This window comes from Eublepharis macularius, chromosome 4, assembly GCF_028583425.1.
Source record: "Eublepharis macularius isolate TG4126 chromosome 4, MPM_Emac_v1.0, whole genome shotgun sequence".
In the NCBI taxonomy this organism is placed as follows: domain Eukaryota; kingdom Metazoa; phylum Chordata; class Lepidosauria; order Squamata; family Eublepharidae; genus Eublepharis; species Eublepharis macularius.
The window spans coordinates 160,684,874-160,706,212 of record NC_072793.1 but is presented as its reverse complement, the minus strand read 5'-3'; positions in this window follow the sequence as shown (position 1 = coordinate 160,706,212).

The window sequence follows — 21,339 nt, the reverse complement described above, 5'->3', positions numbered from 1 at the left end:
ACTCTGTAAATAGTGGGTGACTTCAGGGGACATTTCCAGACTGGCTTTTGAGGTGCAGGGGGGCTTCTGCTGGCCTCTGTGAAACACCCACCCTAGGACCACTGGCAGCACGTTTTGGGGGGCTCTCACAGCTTCACTTCTTTCTAAGCCATTCACTCCCTAAATAGTGGGTGACTTGGGGGGACATTTCCAACCTGGCATTTGAGGTGCAAGGGGGAGACTGCTACTGGCCTCTGTAAAACATCCACCCTAGGACCACTGGCAGCACCTTTTGGGGGGCTCTCTCTGCCTCGCTTCTTTCTAAACCTTTCATTCCCTAAATAGTGGGTGACTTGGGGAGAGATTTCCTGCCTGGCTTTTGAGGAGCAGGGGAGAGACTGCTACTGGCCTCAGTAAAACAACCACCCTAGGATGACTTGCAGCACGCTTTGGGGGGCTCTCTGCTTCGCTTCTTTCTAAGCCTTTCACTCCCTAAATAGTGGGTGACTTGGGGGGAGATTTCCTGCCTAGCTTTTGAGGTGCAGGGGGGCTGCTACTGGCCTCTGTGAAAAACCCACCCTAGGACCACTGGCAGCACGTTTTGGGGGGCTCTCTCTGCTTCACTTCTTTCTAAGTCTTTCTCTCCCTAAATAGGGGGTGACTTGGGGGGACATTTCCAGCCTGGCTTTTGAGGTGCTAGGGGGAGACTGCTACTGGCCTCTGTGAAACACCCACCCTAGGACCACTGGCAGCACCTTTTGGGGGGCTCTCTCTGCTTCACTTCTTTCTAAGCCTTTCACTCCCTAAATAGTGGGTGACTTGGGGGAACATTTCCAGCCTGGCTTTTGAGGTGCAGGCTGCTGCTGCTGGCCTCTGTGAAACACTCACTCTTTGATGACTGGCAGCACGCTTTGGAGGGGGGCTCTCTGCTTCACTTCTTTCTAAGCCTTTAATCCCTAACTAGTGGGTGACTTGGGGACAGATTTCCTGCCTGGCTTTTGAGGTGCAGGGAGATCTGCTGCTGGCCTCTGTGAAACACCCACTCTTGGACGACTGGCAGCACATTTTGGGGGGTCTCTCTGCTTCACTTCTTTCGAAGCCTTTCACTCCCTAAATAGTGGGTGACTTGGGGGGACATTTCCAGCCTGGCTTTTGAGGTGCTAGGGGGAGACTGCTACTGGCCTCTGTGAAACACCCACCCTAGGACCAGTGGCAGCACCTTTTGGGGGGCTCTCTCTGCTTCACTTCTTTCTAAGTCTTTCTCTCCCTAAATAGGGGGTGACTCGGGGGGAGATTTCCTGCCTGGCTTTTGAGGTGCAGGAGGGCTGCTACTGGCCTCTGTGAAACACCCACCCTAGGACCACTGGCAGCACATTTTGGGGGGTCTCTCTGCTTCACTTCTTTCGAAGCCTTTCACTCCCTAAATAGTGGGTGACTTGGGGAGAGATTTCCTGCCTGGCTTTTGAGGTGCAGGGAGATCTGCTGCTGGCCTCTGTGAAACACCCACTCTTGGACGACTGGCAGCACATTGTGGGGGGTCTCTCTGCTTCACTTCTTTCGAAGCCTTTCACTCCCTAAATAGTGGGTGACTTGGGGAGAGATTTCCTGCCTGGCTTTTGAGGTGCAGGGGAGAGACTGCTACTGGCCTCTGTAAAACAACCACCCTAGGACCACTGGCAGCACGTTTTGGGGGGGCTCTCTCTGCCTCACTTCTTTCTAAGCCTTTCACTCCCTAAATAGTGGGTGACTTGGGGGGGACATTTCCAGACTGGCTTTAGAGGTGCAGGGGGGCTTCTGCTGGCCTCTGTGAAACACCCACCCTAGGACCACTGGCAGCACGTTTTGGTGGGCTCTCACAGCTTCATTTCTTTCTAAGCCTTTCACTCCCTAAATAGTGGGTGACTTGGGGGGACATTTTTAGCCTGGCTTTTGAGGTGCAAGGGGGAGACTGCTACTGGCCTCTGTAAAACACCCACCCTAGGACCACTGGCAGCACCTTTTGGGGGGCTCTCTCTGCCTCGCTTCTTTTTAAGCCTTTCACTCCCTAAATAGTGGGTGACTTGGGGAGAGATTTCCTGCCTGGCTTTTGAGGTGCAGGGGAGAGACTGCTACTGGCCTCTGTAAAACAACCACCCTAGGATGACTTGCAGCATGCTTTGGGGGGCTCTCTGCTTCACTTCTTTCTAAGCCTTTCACTCCCTAAATAGTGGGTTACTCGGGGGGAGATTTCCTGCCTGGCTTTTGAGGTGCAGGGGAGAGACTGCTACTGGCCTCTGTAAAACAACCACCCTAGGATGACTTGCAGCATGCTTTTGGGGGCTCTCTGCTTCACTTCTTTCTGAGCCTTTCACTCCCTAAATAGTGGGTTACTCGGGGGGAGATTTCCTGCCTGGCTTTTGAGGTGCAGGAGGGCTGCTACTGGCCTCTGTGAAACACCCACCCTAGGACCACTGGCAGCACGTTTTGGGGGGCTCTCTCTGCTTCACTTCTTTCTAAGCCTTTCACTCCCTAAATAGTGGGTGACTTGGGGGAACATTTCCAGCCTGGCTTTTGAGGTGCAGGGGAGAGACTGCTACTGGTCTCTGTAAAACAACCACCCTAGGATGACTTGCAGCATGCTTTGGGGGGCTCTCTGCTTCACTTTTTTCTAAGCCTTTCACTCCCTAAATAGTGGGTTACTCGGGGGGAGATTTCCTGCCTGGCTTTTGAGGTGCAGGGGAGAGACTGCTACTGGCCTCTGTAAAACAACCACCCTAGGTTGACTTGCAGCATGCTTTGGGGGGCTCTCTGCTTCACTTCTTTCTAAGCCTTTCACTCCCTAAATAGTGGGTTACTCGGGGGGAGATTTCCTGCCTGGCTTTTGAGGTGCAGGAGGGCTGCTACTGGCCTCTGTGAAACACCCACCCTAGGACCACTGGCAGCACCTTTTGGGGGGCTCTCTCTGCTTCACTTCTTTCTAAGCCTTTCACTCCCTAAATAGTGGGTGACTTGGGGGAACATTTCCAGCCTGGCTTTTGAGGTGCAGGCTGCTGCTGCTGGCCTCTGTGAAACACTCACTCTTTGATGACTGGCAGCACGCTTTGGAGGGGGGCTCTCTGCTTCACTTCTTTCTAAGCCTTTAATCCCTAACTAGTGGGTGACTTCAGGGGACAGATTTCCTGCCTGGCTTTTGAGGTGCAGGGAGATCTGCTGCTGGCCTCTGTGAAACACCCACTCTTGGACGACTGGCAGCACATTTTGGGGGGTCTCTCTGCTTCACTTCTTTCGAAGCCTTTCACTCCCTAAATAGTGGGTGACTTGGGGAGAGATTTCCTGCCTGGCTTTTGAGGTGCAAAAGGGAGACTGCTACTGGCCTCTGTGAAACACCCATCCTAGGACCACTGGCAGCATGTTTTGGGGGGCTCTCTCTGCTTCACTTCTTTCTAAGCCTTTCACTCCCTAAATAGTGGGTGACTTGGAGGGACATTTCCAGCCTGGCTTTTGAGGTGCAGGCTGCTGCTGCTGGCCTCTGTGAAACACCCACCCTAGGACCACTGGCAGCACGTTTTGGGGGGGCTCTCACTGCCTCATTTCTTTCTAAGCCTTTCACTCTGTAAATAGTGGGTGACTTGGGGGGACATTTCCAGCCTGGCTTTTGAGGTGCTAGGGGGACACTGCTACTGGCCTCTGTGAAACACCCACCCTAGGACCACTGGCAGCACCTTTTGGCGGGCTCCTTCTGCTTCACTTCTTTCTAAGTCTTTCACTCCCTAAATAGTGGGTGATTTGGGGGGACATTTCAAGCCTGTCTTTTGAGGTGCAAGAGGGAGACTGCTACTGGCCTCTGTGAAACACCCACCCTAGGACCACTGGCAGCAAGTTTTGGGGGGCTCTCTCTGCTTCACTTCTTTCTAAGCCTTTCACTCCCTAAATAGTGGGTGACTTGGGGAGAGTTTTCCTGCCTGGCTTTTGAGGTGAAGGGGAAAGACTGCTACTGGCCTCTGTAAAACAACCACCCTAGGACCACTGGCAGCACGTTTTGGGGGGGCTCTCTCTGCCTCACTTCTTTCTAAGCCTTTCACTCCCTAAATAGTGGGTGACTTGGGGGGACATTTCCAGACTGGCTTTAGAGGTGCAGGGGGGCTTCTGCTGGCCTCTGTGAAACACCCACCCTAGGACCACTGGCAGCACGTTTTGGGGGGCTCTCACAGCTTCATTTCTTTCTAAGCCTTTCACTCCCTAAATAGTGGGTGACTTGGGGGGACATTTCTAGCCTGGCTTTGGAGGTGCAAGGGGGAGACTGCTACTGGCCTCTGTAAAACACCCACCCTAGGACCACTGGCAGCACCTTTTGGGGGGCTCTCTCTGCCTCGCTTCTTTCTAAGCCTTTCACTCCCTAAATAGTGGGTGACTTGGGGAGAGATTTCCTGCCTGGCTTTTGAGGAGCAGGGGAGAGACTGCTACTGGCCTCTGTAAAACAACCACCCTAGGATGACTTGCAGCATGCTTTGGGGGGCTCTCTGCTTCACTTCTTTCTAAGCCTTTCACTCCCTAAATAGTGGGTTACTCGGGGGGAGATTTCCTGCCTGGCTTTTGAGGTGCAGGGGAGAGACTGCTACTGGCCTCTGTAAAACAACCACCCTAGGATGACTTGCAGCATGCTTTGGGGGGCTCTCTGCTTCACTTCTTTCTAAGCCTTTCACTCCCTAAATAGTGGGTTACTCGGGGGGAGATTTCCTGCCTGGCTTTTGAGGTGCAGGAGGGCTGCTACTGGCCTCTGTGAAACACCCACCCTAGGACCACTGGCAGCACGTTTTGGGGGGCTCTCTCTGCTTCACTTCTTTCTAAGCCTTTCACTCCCTAAATAGTGGGTGACTTGGGGGAACATTTCCAGCCTGGCTTTTGAGGTGCAGGCTGCTGCTGCTGGCCTCTGTGAAACACTCACTCTTTGATGACTGGCAGCATGCTTTGGAGGGGGGCTCTCTGCTTCACTTCTTTCTAAGCCTTTAATCCCTAACTAGTGGGTGACTTAGGGACAGATTTCCTGCCTGGCTTTTGAGGTGCAGGGAGATCTGCTGCTGGCCTCTGTGAAACACCCACTCTTGGAAGACTGGCAGCACATTTTGGGGGGTCTCTCTGCTTCACTTCTTTCGAAGCCTTTCACTCCCTAAATAGTGGGTGACTTGGGGAGAGATTTCCTGCCTGGCTTTTGAGGTGCAAGGGGGAGACTGCTACTGGCCTCTGTGAAACACCCATCCTAGGACCACTGGCAGCATGTTTTGGGGGGCTCTCTCTGCTTCACTTCTTTCTAAGCCTTTCACTCCCTAAATAGTGGGTGACTTGGGGAGAGTTTTCCTGCCTGGCTTTTGAGGTGAAGGGGAAAGACTGCTACTGGCCTCTGTAAAACAACCACCCTAGGACCACTGGCAGCACGTTTTGGGGGGGCTCTCTCTGCCTCACTTCTTTCTAAGCCTTTCACTCCCTAAATAGTGGGTGACTTGGGGGGACATTTCCAGACTGGCTTTAGAGGTGCAGGGGGGCTTCTGCTGGCCTCTGTGAAACACCCACCCTAGGACCACTGGCAGCACGTTTTGGGGGGCTCTCACAGCTTCATTTCTTTCTAAGCCTTTCACTCCCTAAATAGTGGGTGACTTGGGGGGACATTTCTAGCCTGGCTTTGGAGGTGCAAGGGGGAGACTGCTACTGGCCTCTGTAAAACACCCACCCTAGGACCACTGGCAGCACCTTTTGGGGGGCTCTCTCTGCCTCGCTTCTTTCTAAGCCTTTCACTCCCTAAATAGTGGGTGACTTGGGGAGAGATTTCCTGCCTGGCTTTTGAGGAGCAGGGGAGAGACTGCTACTGGCCTCTGTAAAACAACCACCCTAGGATGACTTGCAGCATGCTTTGGGGGGCTCTCTGCTTCACTTCTTTCTAAGCCTTTCACTCCCTAAATAGTGGGTTACTCGGGGGGAGATTTCCTGCCTGGCTTTTGAGGTGCAGGGGAGAGACTGCTACTGGCCTCTGTAAAACAACCACCCTAGGATGACTTGCAGCATGCTTTGGGGGGCTCTCTGCTTCACTTCTTTCTAAGCCTTTCACTCCCTAAATAGTGGGTTACTCGGGGGGAGATTTCCTGCCTGGCTTTTGAGGTGCAGGAGGGCTGCTATTGGCCTCTGTGAAACACCCACCCTAGGACCACTGGCAGCACGTTTTGGGGGGCTCTCTCTGCTTCACTTCTTTCTAAGCCTTTCACTCCCTAAATAGTGGGTGACTTGGGGGAACATTTCCAGCCTGGCTTTTGAGGTGCAGGCTGCTGCTGCTGGCCTCTGTGAAACACTCACTCTTTGATGACTGGCAGCATGCTTTGGAGGGGGGCTCTCTGCTTCACTTCTTTCTAAGCCTTTAATCCCTAACTAGTGGGTGACTTAGGGACAGATTTCCTGCCTGGCTTTTGAGGTGCAGGGAGATCTGCTGCTGGCCTCTGTGAAACACCCACTCTTGGAAGACTGGCAGCACATTTTGGGGGGTCTCTCTGCTTCACTTCTTTCGAAGCCTTTCACTCCCTAAATAGTGGGTGACTTGGGGAGAGATTTCCTGCCTGGCTTTTGAGGTGCAAGGGGGAGACTGCTACTGGCCTCTGTGAAACACCCATCCTAGGACCACTGGCAGCATGTTTTGGGGGGCTCTCTCTGCTTCACTTCTTTCTAAACCTTTCACTCCCTAAATAGTGGGTGACTTGGAGGGACATTTCCAGCCTGGCTTTTGAGGTGCAGGCTGCTGCTGCTGGCCTCTGTGAAACACCCACCCTAGGACCACTGTCAGCACGTTTTGGGGGGGCTCTCTCTGCGTCATTTCTTTCTAAGCCTTTCACTCTGTAAATAGTGGGTGACTTCAGGGGACATTTCCATCCTGGCTTTTGAGGTGCAGGGGGGCTTCTGCTGGCCTCTGTGAAACACCGACCCTAGGACCACTGGCAGCACGTTTTGGGGGGCTCTCACAGCTTCACTTCTTTCAAAGCCGTTCACTCCCTAAATAGTGGGTGACTTGGGGGGAGATTTCCTGCCTGGCTTTTGAGGTGCAGGGGGGCTGCTACTGGTGTCTGTGAAACACCCACCCTAGGACCACTGGCAGCACGTTTTGGGGGGCTCTCTCTGCTTCACTTCTTTCTAAGTCTTTCTCTCCCTAAATAGTGGGTGACTTGGGGGGACATTTCCAGCCTGGCTTTTGAGGTGCTAGGGGGAGACTGCTACTGGCCTCTGTGAAACACCCACCCTAGGACCACTGGCAGCACGTTTAGGGGGGCTCCTTCTGCTTCACTTCTTTCTAAGTCTTTCACTCCCTAAATAGTGGGTGACTTGGGGGGACATTTCCAGCCTGGCTTTTGAGGTGCAAGAGGGAGACTGCTACTGGCCTCTGTGAAACACCCACCCTAGGACCACTGGCAGCACATTTTGGGGGGCTCTCTCTGCTTCAATTCTTTCTAAGTCTTTCACTCCCTAAATAGTGGGTGACTTGGGGGGACATTTCCAGCCTGGCTTTTGAGGTGCAAGGGGGAGACTGCTACTGGTCTCTGTAAAACACCCACCCTAGGACGACTGGCAGCACGTTTTGGGGGGGGCTCTCTCTGCCTCACTTCTTTCTAAACCTTTCCCTCTGTAAATAGTGGGTGACTTCAGGGGACATTTCCAGACTGTCTTTTGAGGTGCAGGGGGGCTTCTGCTGGCCTCTGTGAAACAACCGCCCTAGGACCACTGGCAGCACGTTTTGGGGGGCTCTCACAGCTTCATTTCTTTCTAAGCCTTTCAATCCCTAAATCGTGGGTGACTTGGGGGGACATTTCTAGCCTGGCTTTTGAGGTGCAAGGGGGAGACTGCTACTGGCCTCTGTAAAACAACCACCCTAGGACCACTGGCAGCACCTTTTGGGGGGCTCTCTCTGCCTCGCTTCTTTCTAAGCCTTTCACTCCCTAAATAGTGGGTGACTTGGGGAGAGATTTCCTGCCTGGCTTTTGAGGTGCAGGGGAAAGACTGCTACTGGCCTCTGTAAAACAACCACCCTAGGATGACTTGCAGCACGCTTTGGGGGGCTCCCTGCTTCACTTCTTTGTAAGCCTTTCACTCCCGAAAGAGTGTGTTACTCGGGGTTAGATTTCCTCCCTGGCTTTTGAGGTGCAGGAGGGCTGCTACTGGCCTCTGTGAAACACCCACCCTAGGACCACTGGCAGCACGTTTTGGGGGGCTCTCTCTGCTTCACTTCTTTCTAAGCCTTTCACTCCCTAAATAGTGGGTGACTTGGGGGAACATTTCCAGCCTGGCTTTTGAGGTGCAGGCTGCTGCTGCTGGCCTCTGTGAAACACTCACTCTTTGATGACTGGCAGCACGCTTTGGAGGGGGGCTCTCTGCTTCACTTCTTTCTAAGCCTTTAATCCCTAAATAGTGGGTGACTTGGGGACAGATTTCCTGCCTGGCTTTTGAGGTGCAGGGAGATCTGCTGTTGGCCTCTGTGAAACACCCACTCTTGGACGACTGGCTGCACATTTTGGGGGGTCTCTCTGCTTCACTTCTTTCGGAGCCTTTCACTCCCTAAATAGTGGGTGACTTGGGGAGAGATTTCCTGCCTGGCTTTTGAGGTGCAAGGGGGAGACTGCTACTGGCCTCTGTGAAACACCCATCCTAGGACCACTGGCAGCATGTTTTGGGGGGCTCTCTCTGCTTCACTTCTTTCTAAGCCTTTCACTCCCTAAATAGTGGGTGACTTGGGGGGACATTTCCAGCCTGGCTTTTGAGGTGCAGGCTGCTGCAGCTGGCCTCTGTGAAACACCCACCCTAGGACCACTGGCAGCACGTTTTGGGGGGGGCTCTCTCTGCCTCACTTCTTTCTAAGCCTTTCACTCTGTAAATAGTGGGTGACTTCAGGGGGAATTTCCAGCCTGGCTTTTGAGGTGCAGGGGGGCTTCTGCTGGCCTCTGTGAAACATCCACCCTAGGACCACTGGCAGCACGTTTTGGGGGGCTCTCACAGCTTCACTTCTTTCTAAGCCGTTCACTCCCTAAATAGTGGTTGACTTAGGGGGACATTTCCAGCCTGGCTTTTGAGGTGCAAGGGGGAGACTGCTACTGGCCTCTGTAAAACACCCACCCTAGGACCACTGGCAGCACCTTTTGGGGGGCTCTCTCTGCCTCGCTTCTTTCTAAGCCTTTCACTCCCTAAATAGTGGGTGACTTGGGGAGAGATTTCCTGCCTGGCTTTTGAGGTGTAGGGGAGAGACTGCTACTGGCCTCTGTAAAACAACCACCCTAGGATGACTTGCAGCACGCTTTTGGGGGGCTCTCTGCTTCACTTCTTTCTAAGCCTTTCACTCCCTAAATAGTGGGTGACTTGGGGAGAGATTTCCTGCCTGGCTTTTGAGGTGCAGGGGGGGCTGCTACTGGCCTCTGTGAAACACCCACCATAGGACCACTCGCAGCACGTTTTTGAGGGCTCTCTCTGCTTCATTTCTTTCTAAGCCTTTCACTCCCTAAATAGTGGGTGACTTGGGGAGAGATTTCCTGCCTGGCTTTTGAGGTGCAGGGGAGAGACTGCTACTGGCCTCGGTAAAACAACCACCCTAGGATGACTTGCAGCACGCTTTGGGGGGCTCTCTGCTTCACTTCTTTCTAAGCCTTTCACTCCCTAAATAGTGGGTGACTTGGGGGGAGATTTCCTGCCTGGCTTTTGAGGTGCAGGGGGGCTGCTACTGGCCTCTGTGAAAAACCCACCCTAGGACCACTGGCAGCATGTTTTGGGGGGCTCTCTCTGCTTCACTTCTTTCTAAGTCTTTCTCTCCCTAAATAGTGGGTGACTTGGGGGGACATTTCCAGCCTGGCTTTTGAGGTGCTAGGGGGAGACTGCTACTGGCCTCTGTGAAACACCCACCCTAGGACCACTGGCAGCACGTTTAGGGGGGCTCTCTGCTTCACTTCTTTCTAAGTCTTTCACTCCCTAAATAGTGGGTGACTTGGGGGGACATTTCCAGCCTGGCTTTTGAGGTGCAAGGGGGAGACTGCTACTGGCCTCTATAAAACACCCACCCTAGGACCACTGGCAGCACCTTTTGGGGGGCTCTCTCTGCCTCGCTTCTTTCTAAGCCTTTCACTCCCTAAATAGTGGGTGACTTGGGGAGAGATTTCCTGCCTGGCTTTTGAGGTGCAGGGGAGAGACTGCTACTGGCCTCGGTAAAACAACCACCCTAGGATGACTTGCAGCACGCTTTGGGGGGCTCTCTGCTTCACTTCTTTCTAAGCCTTTCACTCCCTAAATAGTGGGTGACTTGGGGGGACATTTCCTGCCTGGCTTTTGAGGTGCAGGGGGGCTGCTACTGGCCTCTGTGAAAAACCCACCCTAGGACCACTGGCAGCACGTTTTGGGGGGCTCTCTCTGCTTCACTTCTTTCTAAGTCTTTCTCTCCCTAAATAGTGGGTGACTTGGGGGGACATTTCCAGCCTGGCTTTTGAGGTGCTAGGGGGAGACTGCTACTGGCCTCTGTGAAACACCCACCCTAGGACCACTGGCAGCACGTTTAGGGGGGCTCTCTGCTTCACTTCTTTCTAAGTCTTTCACTCCCTAAATAGTGGGTGACTTGGGGGGACATTTCCAGCCTGGCTTTTGAGGTGCAAGCGGGAGACTGCTACTGGCCTCTGTAAAACACCCACCCTAGGACCACTGGCAGCACGTTTTGGGGGGGCTCTCTCTGTCTCACTTCTTTCTAAGCCTTTCACTCTGTAAATAGTGGGTGACTTGGGGGGACATTTCCAGCCTGGCTTTTGAGGTGCAGGCTGCTGCTGCTGGCCTCTGTGAAACACCCACCCTAGGACCACTGGCAGCACGTTTGGGGGGGTCTCTCTGCTTCACTTCTTTCTAAGCCTTTCACTCCCTAAATAGTGGGTGACTTGGGGGGACATTTCCAGCCTGGCTTTTGAGGTGCAGGCTGCTGCTGCTGGCCTCTGTGAAACACCCACCCTAGGACCACTGGCAGCACGTTTTGGGGGGGCTCTCTCTGCCTCACTTCTTTCTAAGCCTTTCACTCTGTAAATAGTGGGTGACTTCAGGGGACATTTCCAGCCTGGCTTTTGAGGTGCAGGGGGGCTTCTGCTGGCCTCTGTGAAACACCCACCCTAGGACCACTGCCAGCACGTTTTGGGGGGTTCTCACATCTTCACTTCTTTCTAAGTCTTTCTCTCCCTAAATAGTGGGTGACTTGGGGGGACATTTCCAGCCTGGCTTTTGAGGTGCTAGGGGGAGACTGCTACTGGCCTCTGTGAAACACCCACCCTAGGACCACTGGCAGCACATTTAGGGGGGCTCCTTCTGCTTCACTTCTTTCTAAGTCTTTCACTCCCTAAATAGTGGGTGACTTGGGGGGACATTTCCAGACTGTCTTTTGAGGTGCAGGGGGGCTTCTGCTGGCCTCTGTGAAACACCCACCATAGGACCACTCGCAGCACGTTTTTGAGGGCTCTCTCTGCTTCATTTCTTTCTAAGCCTTTCACTCCCTAAATAGTGGGTGACTTGGGGAGAGATTTCCTGCCTGGCTTTTGAGGTGCAGGGGAGAGACTGCTACTGGCCTCGGTAAAACAACCACCCTAGGATGACTTGCAGCACGCTTTGGGGGGCTCTCTGCTTCACTTCTTTCTAAGCCTTTCACTCCCTAAATAGTGGGTGACTTGGGGGGACATTTCCTGCCTGGCTTTTGAAGTGCAGGGGGGCTGCTACTGGCCTCTGTGAAAAACCCACCCTAGGACCACTGGCAGCACGTTTTGGGGGGCTCTCTCTGCTTCACTTCTTTCTAAGTCTTTCTCTCCCTAAATAGTGGGTGACTTGGGGGGACATTTCCAGCCTGGCTTTTGAGGTGCTAGGGGGAGACTGCTACTGGCCTCTGTGAAACACCCACCCTAGGACCACTGGCAGCACGTTTAGGGGGGCTCTCTGCTTCACTTCTTTCTAAGTCTTTCACTCCCTAAATAGTGGGTGACTTGGGGGGACATTTCCAGCCTGGCTTTTGAGGTGCAAGGGGGAGACTGCTACTGGCCTCTGTAAAACACCCACCCTAGGACTACTGGCAGCACGTTTTGGGGGGGCTCTCTCTGCCTCACTTCTTTCTAAGCCTTTCACTCTGTAAATAGTGGGTGACTTGGGGGGACATTTCCAGCCTGGCTTTTGAGGTGCAGGCTGCTGCTGCTGGCCTCTGTGAAACACCCACCCTAGGACCACTGGCAGCACGTTTGGGGGGGTCTCTCTGCTTCACTTCTTTCTAAGCCTTTCACTCCCTAAATAGTGGGTGACTTGGGGGGACATTTCCAGCCTGGCTTTTGAGGTGCAGGCTGCTGCTGCTGGCCTCTGTGAAACACCCACCCTAGGACCACTGGCAGCACGTTTTGGGGGGGCTCTCTCTGCCTCACTTCTTTCTAAGCCTTTCACTCTGTAAATAGTGGGTGACTTCAGGGGACATTTCCAGCCTGGCTTTTGAGGTGCAGGGGGGCTTCTGCTGGCCTCTGTGAAACACCCACCCTAGGACCACTGCCAGCACGTTTTGGGGGGTTCTCACATCTTCACTTCTTTCTAAGTCTTTCTCTCCCTAAATAGTGGGTGACTTGGGGGGACATTTCCAGCCTGGCTTTTGAGCTGCTAGGGGGAGACTGCTACTGGCCTCTGTGAAACACCCACCCTAGGACCACTGGCAGCACATTTAGCGGGGCTCCTTCTGCTTCACTTCTTTCTAAGTCTTTCACTCCCTAAATAGTGGGTGACTTGGGGGGACATTTCCAGATTGTCTTTTGAGGTGCAGGGGGGCTTCTGCTGGCCTCTGTGAAACACCCACCCTAGGACCACTGGCAGCACGTTTTGGGGGGCTCTCACAGCTTCATTTCTTTCTAAGCCTTTCACTCCCTAAATCGTGGGTGACTTGGGGGGACATTTCTAGCCTGGCTTTTGAGGTGCAAGGGGGAGACTGCTACTGGCTTCTGTAAAACACCCACCCTAGGACCACTGGCAGCACCTTTTGGGGGGCTCTCTCTGCCTCGCTTCTTTCTAAGCCTTTCACTCCCTAAATAGTGGGTGACTTGGGGAGAGATTTCCTGCCTGGCTTTTGAGGTGCAGGGGAAAGACTGCTACTGGCCTCTGTAAAACACCCACCCTAGGATGACTTGCAGAACGCTTTGGGGGGCTCTCTGCTTCACTTCTTTCTAAAAGCCAAAAAACAGAAAAAAGGAAGTATGCCAAAGCGTAACTCAGTACAGTATTATTGTGTATACCACAGTACAATTATCAATATGTCTACATTGAGTTTTCAATGATCTACAGCAATTCAAAATACATGTATAGAGAGAATAAATTCCAATATAATAGAGTTTTCTCCAAATTAACTTATAGCGCCCGAAGGTGTATAGTCCCAAAAAGGCTGGTTAGTAGCATCCAAGGCTGCAAAGTTGCGAAAGACGGGTGGCAAAGCAGGTGGCAATGAGCTACACCGGTCTCATTCCTTCGGCTCGTTTCAGAAATAGTCCTTCATCAGGCCACAGTTATCCTACAATTCATATTAGAAAATGTCAATATCAAACCATTCAGGAATATCCCGGTGGTTTCATATCTCCAGCCATACTTACTATTTCATCAGGCGAAATTCATGCAGAGAGTCAACCATCAAACCATATCAAATGCTGAAATCAGATGACTAGGGCACGCACTTCATCAATTAAATACAGAAGCTCAAGGTTAATTAACAATTAACATTACATTATTTCATTTAAAGGGACTTGACTACCCAATCTATTGCACTTTTCCCAAAATCATTTCTATATTCCATTAACATCAGCAAGGCCAACACGAATTGCACATCAACCCACAATCAGGAACTTACATTGCACTTTTTCAGAACCATTTCTATGTACAACTATCTCACATACGACCAATATAGATTATCTGATAAATATATTGCACTTTCCTCATTGCACATACCCCATTGCAAGGTAGAGAACCAAAAGTAATTACAGCCCGAGGGAACCAATTTGGTGGGGGGAGGGGGGGGAACCCAAATTAAAGAAACACCGAATAATCAATGTCATTATTCAAACCTTCTGGTATCATGGTGTGTAATTTAAAAATCCACCTGATTTCAGCCTGTAGGAGAAGGCGTTTATTAAAACCAGTTCTCTTAACCACCTCCAAGACAGAGTACCTAAAAGTTCTATCAGTTCCATGTCTATTTCGCAGATGTTGATAAAGGGGCGTATCTTCACTCTGGTTTCTGACCCTCGATATATGTTCCTGTATGCGTAAACGCACTGGGCGGCTAGTACAGCCTACATATAGTAATGGGCAACTGCATTGCAAGAGATACACTACATTATTAGTATTACATGTGGAGAAGTCCCTAGGTGTTATAGGGTACCGTAGGTTGGGGAGTTTCATCTTCCTGAGGTCTACACAGAAGGCACACACACTACAATGCCCGCATGGAAAGTGTCCAAGCGGTAAGTTGTTTTGTTTAGTCGGACTCAAAAGATCTGAATGTACTAAGAGGTCCTTTAAACTCTTGGTCCGACGGTATCCTATTTTGGGCGGAGTTGCACAGCCTGGAATATCTAAAAGGACCCGCCAGTATTTTTTGATAATTCCCACTATCGATTCGGCCAGGGGAGAGTGGTCAATTGCCCAGGTGATACCCGTCCTCCCTGTATCGCGTTGCCTATAGGAAAGCAATTGTGAGCGGAGCGATCGATCTGCTCTTTGTTTGGCCCGGGAGATCACCCAAGGTGGGTATCCCCGTGCCCTAAAATCATTTGCCATTCTACTAGCCTCTTCCTGATAATGACACTGAAAAGAAGCATTTCTTTTGATACGCAAGAATTGCCCCACCGGGATATTCTTTTTGAGAGCTGTTCGGTGGTAGGAATTATACTGTAGATAGGCTGCCCTATCTGTGGGTTTCTTAAAGGGCCTCACTCCTAATGACGTGGCTGACCTCTTAAACACCACAACATCCAGGAAAGGGATACTATCCCCACTTCCCTGATGTGTAAAACGTATATTTTCATCCAAGTTATTCAACCATTCTACAAAACTTTCCACTGCTGCAGGAGTGCGCATTATGCAAAAAATGTCATCTATGTATCTCTTTATGCAAATAATCTGTTCAAAAAATGGATTACTTTCCAGGTCATATAAATACTTGTTTTCCAGAGACGCCATAAACAAAATTGCAATACTTGGGGCTGCGGGGCACCCCATCGCGACCCCTTTAATTTGAAAGAAAAATTGGTTCTCAAATCTGAAGTAGTTCTTTTCAGTTATGAGGTCCAAGAAATCCAAAAGAAAACTGGTCGGGGGAAAGGAGGTGGACCGCATATTTAATGTCCCTTCTATTACTGTCCTAGCCTCACAATGGGGAATTGAGGTATAAAGTGACTGCACATCTAACGTTAGCAGGTAAGCCTCAGGTGGAACTTCCATATCCTCTATTAAGTTAATGAAATCAGTAGTACAAAGGACTTAACTGTTGTCACGAAGGGTTGTAGGAAGCTATCCAAATAGATCGCCAGCGGTTCGAGAACCGAGTTACACGCAGAAATAATAGGGCGTCCGGGGGGAGGACGCCCGGGTTTGTGAATTTTGGGCAGGCAATAGAAGACCGGCACCCGTGGGTCTTGATTAAATAAAGCCTGATGTAACGATTGGGATATAACATTATTAGCCAATCCATTATCCAGTAATATTTTAATAATTCTCTGGATCTCCATCGTGGGATCGTGATCGATCGGGGTATAGTACTCCCGGTCCGAAAGTTGTCGTAGGACCTCCTGTCGGTAGTCCTCTCTATCTAACAGGACAATCCCTCCCCCTTTGTCTGCCGGTTTTATGATAATTCCCTCATCTTTTTGTAAAGATTGTAAAGCTGTCCACTCAAGTCTAGTCAAGTTCTGCCGCGTTCTTTCAGGCTGGCTCTCCACCCTTGCTACCTCCTTAAGTACTAGTCTCTCAAATGTCTCTAGTTGGGTATCTGTCACTTGTGGGGTAAAGGTGGATCTACTCTTCAACCCAACACATAAAGAGCCCAAGGAAGTGTTGCCGAAAAACTTTTTAAATTTTAGCTGTCGAAAAAGTTTATACAAATCAATCCTAGTACTAAGAGCATTATATTTAGGGTGAGGAACGAAGCCCAATCCTTTGTTCAAAACCTGCATTTCCAAATCCGTGAGTGGCCGGCTGGATAAATTAAAGACTATGTTCTGAATCTGCCTCTGCGCGAGAGGCGGCCCCTCGCTAAAAAAGCGCGTCTCGAGGACTGATTAGGTATTGTTCGGTTCCTAAGGGTCCGTCCCTCGTCACTCGATTGATCTGTATCTGAGGGATCCGTGGTATCAAAATCAGTCGTTCCTGGAACCGAAGGGGCCCAGGTAACACGTTTTTTAGGGGTCCGTTCCTTCCAATTGTAAATATTCCCATTGGAATAGTCATGTCGGTCCCTGTTAAGTTTCTTTAACTTCAAATCCTTGAGCTTAGTTTCACATTCCTTTATCAATCTCCCTATTTCATTTGATCTTACACACCATGATACCAGAAGGTTTGAATAATGACATTGATTATTCGGTGTTTCTTTAATTTGGGTTCCCCCCCCTCCCCCCACCAAATTGGTTCCCTCGGGCTGTAATTACTTTTGGTTCTCTACCTTGCAATGGGGTATGTGCAATGAGGAAAGTGCAATATATTTATCAGATAATCTATATTGGTCGTATGTGAGATAGTTGTACATAGAAATGGTTCTGAAAAAGTGCAATGTAAGTTCCTGATTGTGGGTTGATGTGCAATTCGTGTTGGCCTTGCTGATGTTAATGGAATATAGAAATGATTTTGGGAAAAGTGCAATAGATTGGGTAGTCAAGTCCCTTTAAATGAAATAATGTAATGTTAATTGTTAATTAACCTTGAGCTTCTGTATTTAATTGATGAAGTGCGTGCCCTAGTCATCTGATTTCAGCATTTGATATGGTTTGATGGTTGACTCTCTGCATGAATTTCGCCTGATGAAATAGTAAGTATGGCTGGAGATATGAAACCACCGGGATATTCCTGAATGGTTTGATATTGACATTTTCTAATATGAATTGTAGGATAACTGTGGCCTGATGAAGGACTATTTCTGAAACGAGCCGAAGGAATGAGACCGGTGTAGCTCATTGCCACCTGCTTTGCCACCCGTCTTTCGCAACTTTGCAGCCTTGGATGCTACTAACCAGCCTTTTTGGGACTATACACCTTCGGGCGCTATAAGTTAATTTGGAGAAAACTCTATTATATTGGAATTTATTCTCTCTATACATGTATTTTGAATTGCTGTAGATCATTGAAAACTCAATGTAGACATATTGATAATTGTACTGTGGTATAGACAATAATACTGTACTGAGTTACGCTTTGGCATACTTCCTTTTTTCTGTTTTTTGGCTTCTGGTTACTTGAGGAAGTATACTCTCCCTCCTTATTGTTTCCTCACTTCTTTCTAAGCCTTTCACTCCCTAAATAGTGGGTTACTTGGGGGGAGATTTCCTGCCTGGCTTTTGAGGTGCAGGAGGGCTGCTACTGGCCTCTGTGAAACACCCACCCTAGGACCACTGGCAGCACGTTTTGGGGTGCTCTCTCTGCTTCACTTCTTTCTAAGCCTTTCACTCCCTAAATAGTGGGTGACTTGGGGGAACATTTCCAGCCTGGCTTTTGAGGTGCAGGCTGCTGCTGCTGGCCTCTGTGAAACACTCACTCTTTGATGACTGGCAGCACGCTTTGGAGGGGGGCTCTCTGCTTCACTTCTTTCTAAGCCTTTCACTCCCTAAATAGTGGGTGACTTGGGGAGAGATTTCCTGCCTGGCTTTTGAGGTGCAAGGGGGAGACTGCTACTGGCCTCTGTGAAACACCCATCCTAGGACCACTGGCAGCATGTTTTGGGGGGCTCTCTCTGCTTCACTTCTTTCTAAGCCTTTCACTCCCTAAATAGTGGGTGACTTGGGGGGACATTTCCAGCCTGGCTTTTGAGGTGCAGGCTGCTGCTGCTGGCCTCTGTGAAACACCCACCCTAGGACCACTGGCTTCACGTTTTGGGGGGTCTCTCTCTGCCTCACTTCTTTCTAAGCCTTTCACTCTGTAAATAGTGGGTGACTTCAAAGGACATTTCCAGCCTGGCTTTTGAGGTGCAGGGGGGCTTCTGCTGGCCTCTGTGAAACACCCACCCTAGGACCACTGGCAGCACGTTTTGGGGGGCTCTCACAGCTTCACTTCTTTCTAAGCCGTTCACTCCCTAAATAGTGGGTGACTTGGGGGGACATTTCCAGCCTGGCTTTTGAGGTGCAAGGGGGCGACTGCTACTGGCCTCTGTAAAACACCCACCCTAGGACCACTGGCAGCACCTTTTGGGGGGCTCTCTCTGCCTCGCTTCTTTCTAAGCCTTTCACTCCCTAAATAGTGGGTGACTTGGGGAGAGATTTCCTGCCTGGCTTTTGAGGTGCAGGGGAGGGACTGCTACTGGCCTCTGTAAAACAACCACCCTAGGATGACTTGCAGAACGCTTTGGGGGGCTCTCTGCTTCACTTCTTTCTAAGCCTTTCACTCCCTAAATAGTGGGTGACTTGGGGAGAGATTTCCTGCCTGGCTTTTGAGGTGCAGGGGGGCTGCTACTGGCCTCTGTGAAACACCCACCATAGGACCACTCGCAGCACGTTTTTGGGGGCTCTCTCTGCTTCATTTCTTTCTAAGCCTTTCACTCCCTAAATAGTAGGTGACTTGGGGGAACATTTCCAGCCTGGCTTTTGAAGTGCAGGCTGCTGCTGCTGGCCTCTGTGAAACACTCACTCTTTGATGACTGGCAGCACGCTTTGGGGGGGGTGGGCTTTCTGCTTCACTTCTTCCTAAGCCTTTATTCCCTAAATAGTGGGTGACTTGGGGATGGATTTCCTGCCTGGCTTTTGAGGTGCAGGGAGATCTGCTGCTGGCCTCTGTGAAACACCCACTCTTGGACGACTGGCAGTACGTTTTGGGGGGTCTCTCTGCTTCACTTCTTTCTAATCCTTTCGCTCCCTAAATATTGGGTGACTTGGGGGGAGATTTCCTGCCTGGCTTTTGAGGTGAAGGGGGGGCTGCTACTGGACTCAGTGAAACACCCACTCTTTGATGACTGGCAGCACGCTTTGGGGGGTCTACGTTTCATTTCTTTCTAAGCTTTTCACTCCCTAAAAAGTGGGTGACTTTGAGGGAGCTTTCCTGCCTGGCTTTTGAGGTGAAGGGGGGGCTGCTACTGGCCTCTGTGAAATGCCCATTCTCTGATGACTGGCAGCACACTTTGGGGGGGGGGCTCTCTGCTTCATTTCTTTCTAAGCCTTTCACTTCCTAAAAAGTGGGTGACTTTGGGGGAGCTTTCCTGCCTGGCTTTTGAGGTGAAGGGGGGGCTGCTACTGGCCTCTATGAAATACCCACTCTCTGATGACTGGCAGCACACTTTGGTGGGGGCTCTCTGTTTCACTTCTTTCTAAGCCTTTCACTCCCTCAATAGTGGGTGACTTGGGGGGAGCTTGCCTGCCTGGCTTTTGAGGTGAAGGGGGGTGTTACTGGCCTCTGTGATACGCCCGCTTTCTGATGACTGGCAGCACACTTTGGGGGGGCTCTCTGCTTCATTTCTTTCTAAGCCTTTCACTTCCCAATAAGTGGATGACTTTGGGGGAGATTTCCTGCCTGGCTTTTGAGGTGCAGGGGGGCTGCTGCTGGTCTCTGTGAAACACCTACCCTAGGACCACTGGCAGCACATTTTGGTGGGCTCTCTCTGCTTCACTTCTTTCTAAGTCTTTCACTCCCTAAATAGTGGGTGACTTGGAGGGACATTTCCAGCCTGGCTTTTGAGGTATAAGGGGGAGACTGCTACTGGCCTCTGTAAAACACCCACCCTAGGATGACTTGCAGCACGCTTTGGGGGGCTGTCTGTGCTTCACTTCTTTCTAAGCCTTTCACTCCGTAAATAGTGGGTGACTTGGGGGGTCATTTCCAGCCTGGCTTTTGATGTGCAGGCTGTTTCTGCTGGCCTCTGTGAAACATGCACCCTAGGACGAATGGCAGCACTCTTTGGGGGGCTCTCTGCTTCACTTCTTTCTAAGCCTTTCAATCCCTAAATAGTGGGCGACTTGGTGAGATATTTCCAGCCTGGCTTTTGAGGTGCAGGGGGGCTGCTGCTGGCCTCTGTGAAACACCCACTCTTTGATGACTGGCAGCATGTTTTGGGGGGGCCCTCTGCTTCACTTCTTTCTAAGCCTTTAATCCCTAAATAGTGGGTTACTTGGGGAGAGATTTCCTGCCTGGCTTTTGAGGTGAATGGGGGGCTGCTACTGGCCTCTGTGAAACACCCACCCTAGGACCACTGGCAGCACGTTTTGGGGTGCTCTCTCTGCTTCACTTCTTTCTAAGCCTTTCACTCCCTAAATAGTGGGTGACTTGGGGGAACATTTCCAGCCTGGCTTTTGAGGTGCAGGCTGCTGCTGCTGGCCTCTGTGAAACACTCACTCTTTGATGACTGGCAGCACGCTTTGGAGGGGGGCTCTCTGCTTCACTTCTTTCTAAGCCTTTCACTCCCTAAATAGTGGGTGACTTGGGGAGAGATTTCCTGCCTGGCTTTTGAGGTGCAAGGGGGAGACTGCTACTGGCCTCTGTGAAACACCCATCCTAGGACCACTGGCAGCATGTTTTGGGGGGCTCTCTCTGCTTCACTTCTTTCTAAGCCTTTCACTCCCTAAATAGTGGGTGACTTGGGGGGACATTTCCAGCCTGGCTTTTGAGGTGCAGGCTGCTGCTGCTGGCCTCTGTGAAACACCCACCCTAGGACCACTGGCTTCACGTTTTGGGGGGTCTCTCTCTGCCTCACTTCTTTCTAAGCCTTTCACTCTGTAAATAGTGGGTGACTTCAAAGGACATTTCCAGCCTGGCTTTTGAGGTGCAGGGGGGCTTCTGCTGGCCTCTGTGAAACACCCACCCTAGGACCACTGGCAGCACGTTTTGGGGGGCTCTCACAGCTTCACTTCTTTCTAAGCCGTTCACTCCCTAAATAGTGGGTGACTTGGGGGGACATTTCCAGCCTGGCTTTTGAGGTGCAAGGGGGCGACTGCTACTGGCCTCTGTAAAACACCCACCCTAGGACCACTGGCAGCACCTTTTGGGGGGCTCTCTCTGCCTCGCTTCTTTCTAAGCCTTTCACTCCCTAAATAGTGGGTGACTTGGGGAGAGATTTCCTGCCTGGCTTTTGAGGTGCAGGGGAGGGACTGCTACTGGCCTCTGTAAAACAACCACCCTAGGATGACTTGCAGAACGCTTTGGGGGGCT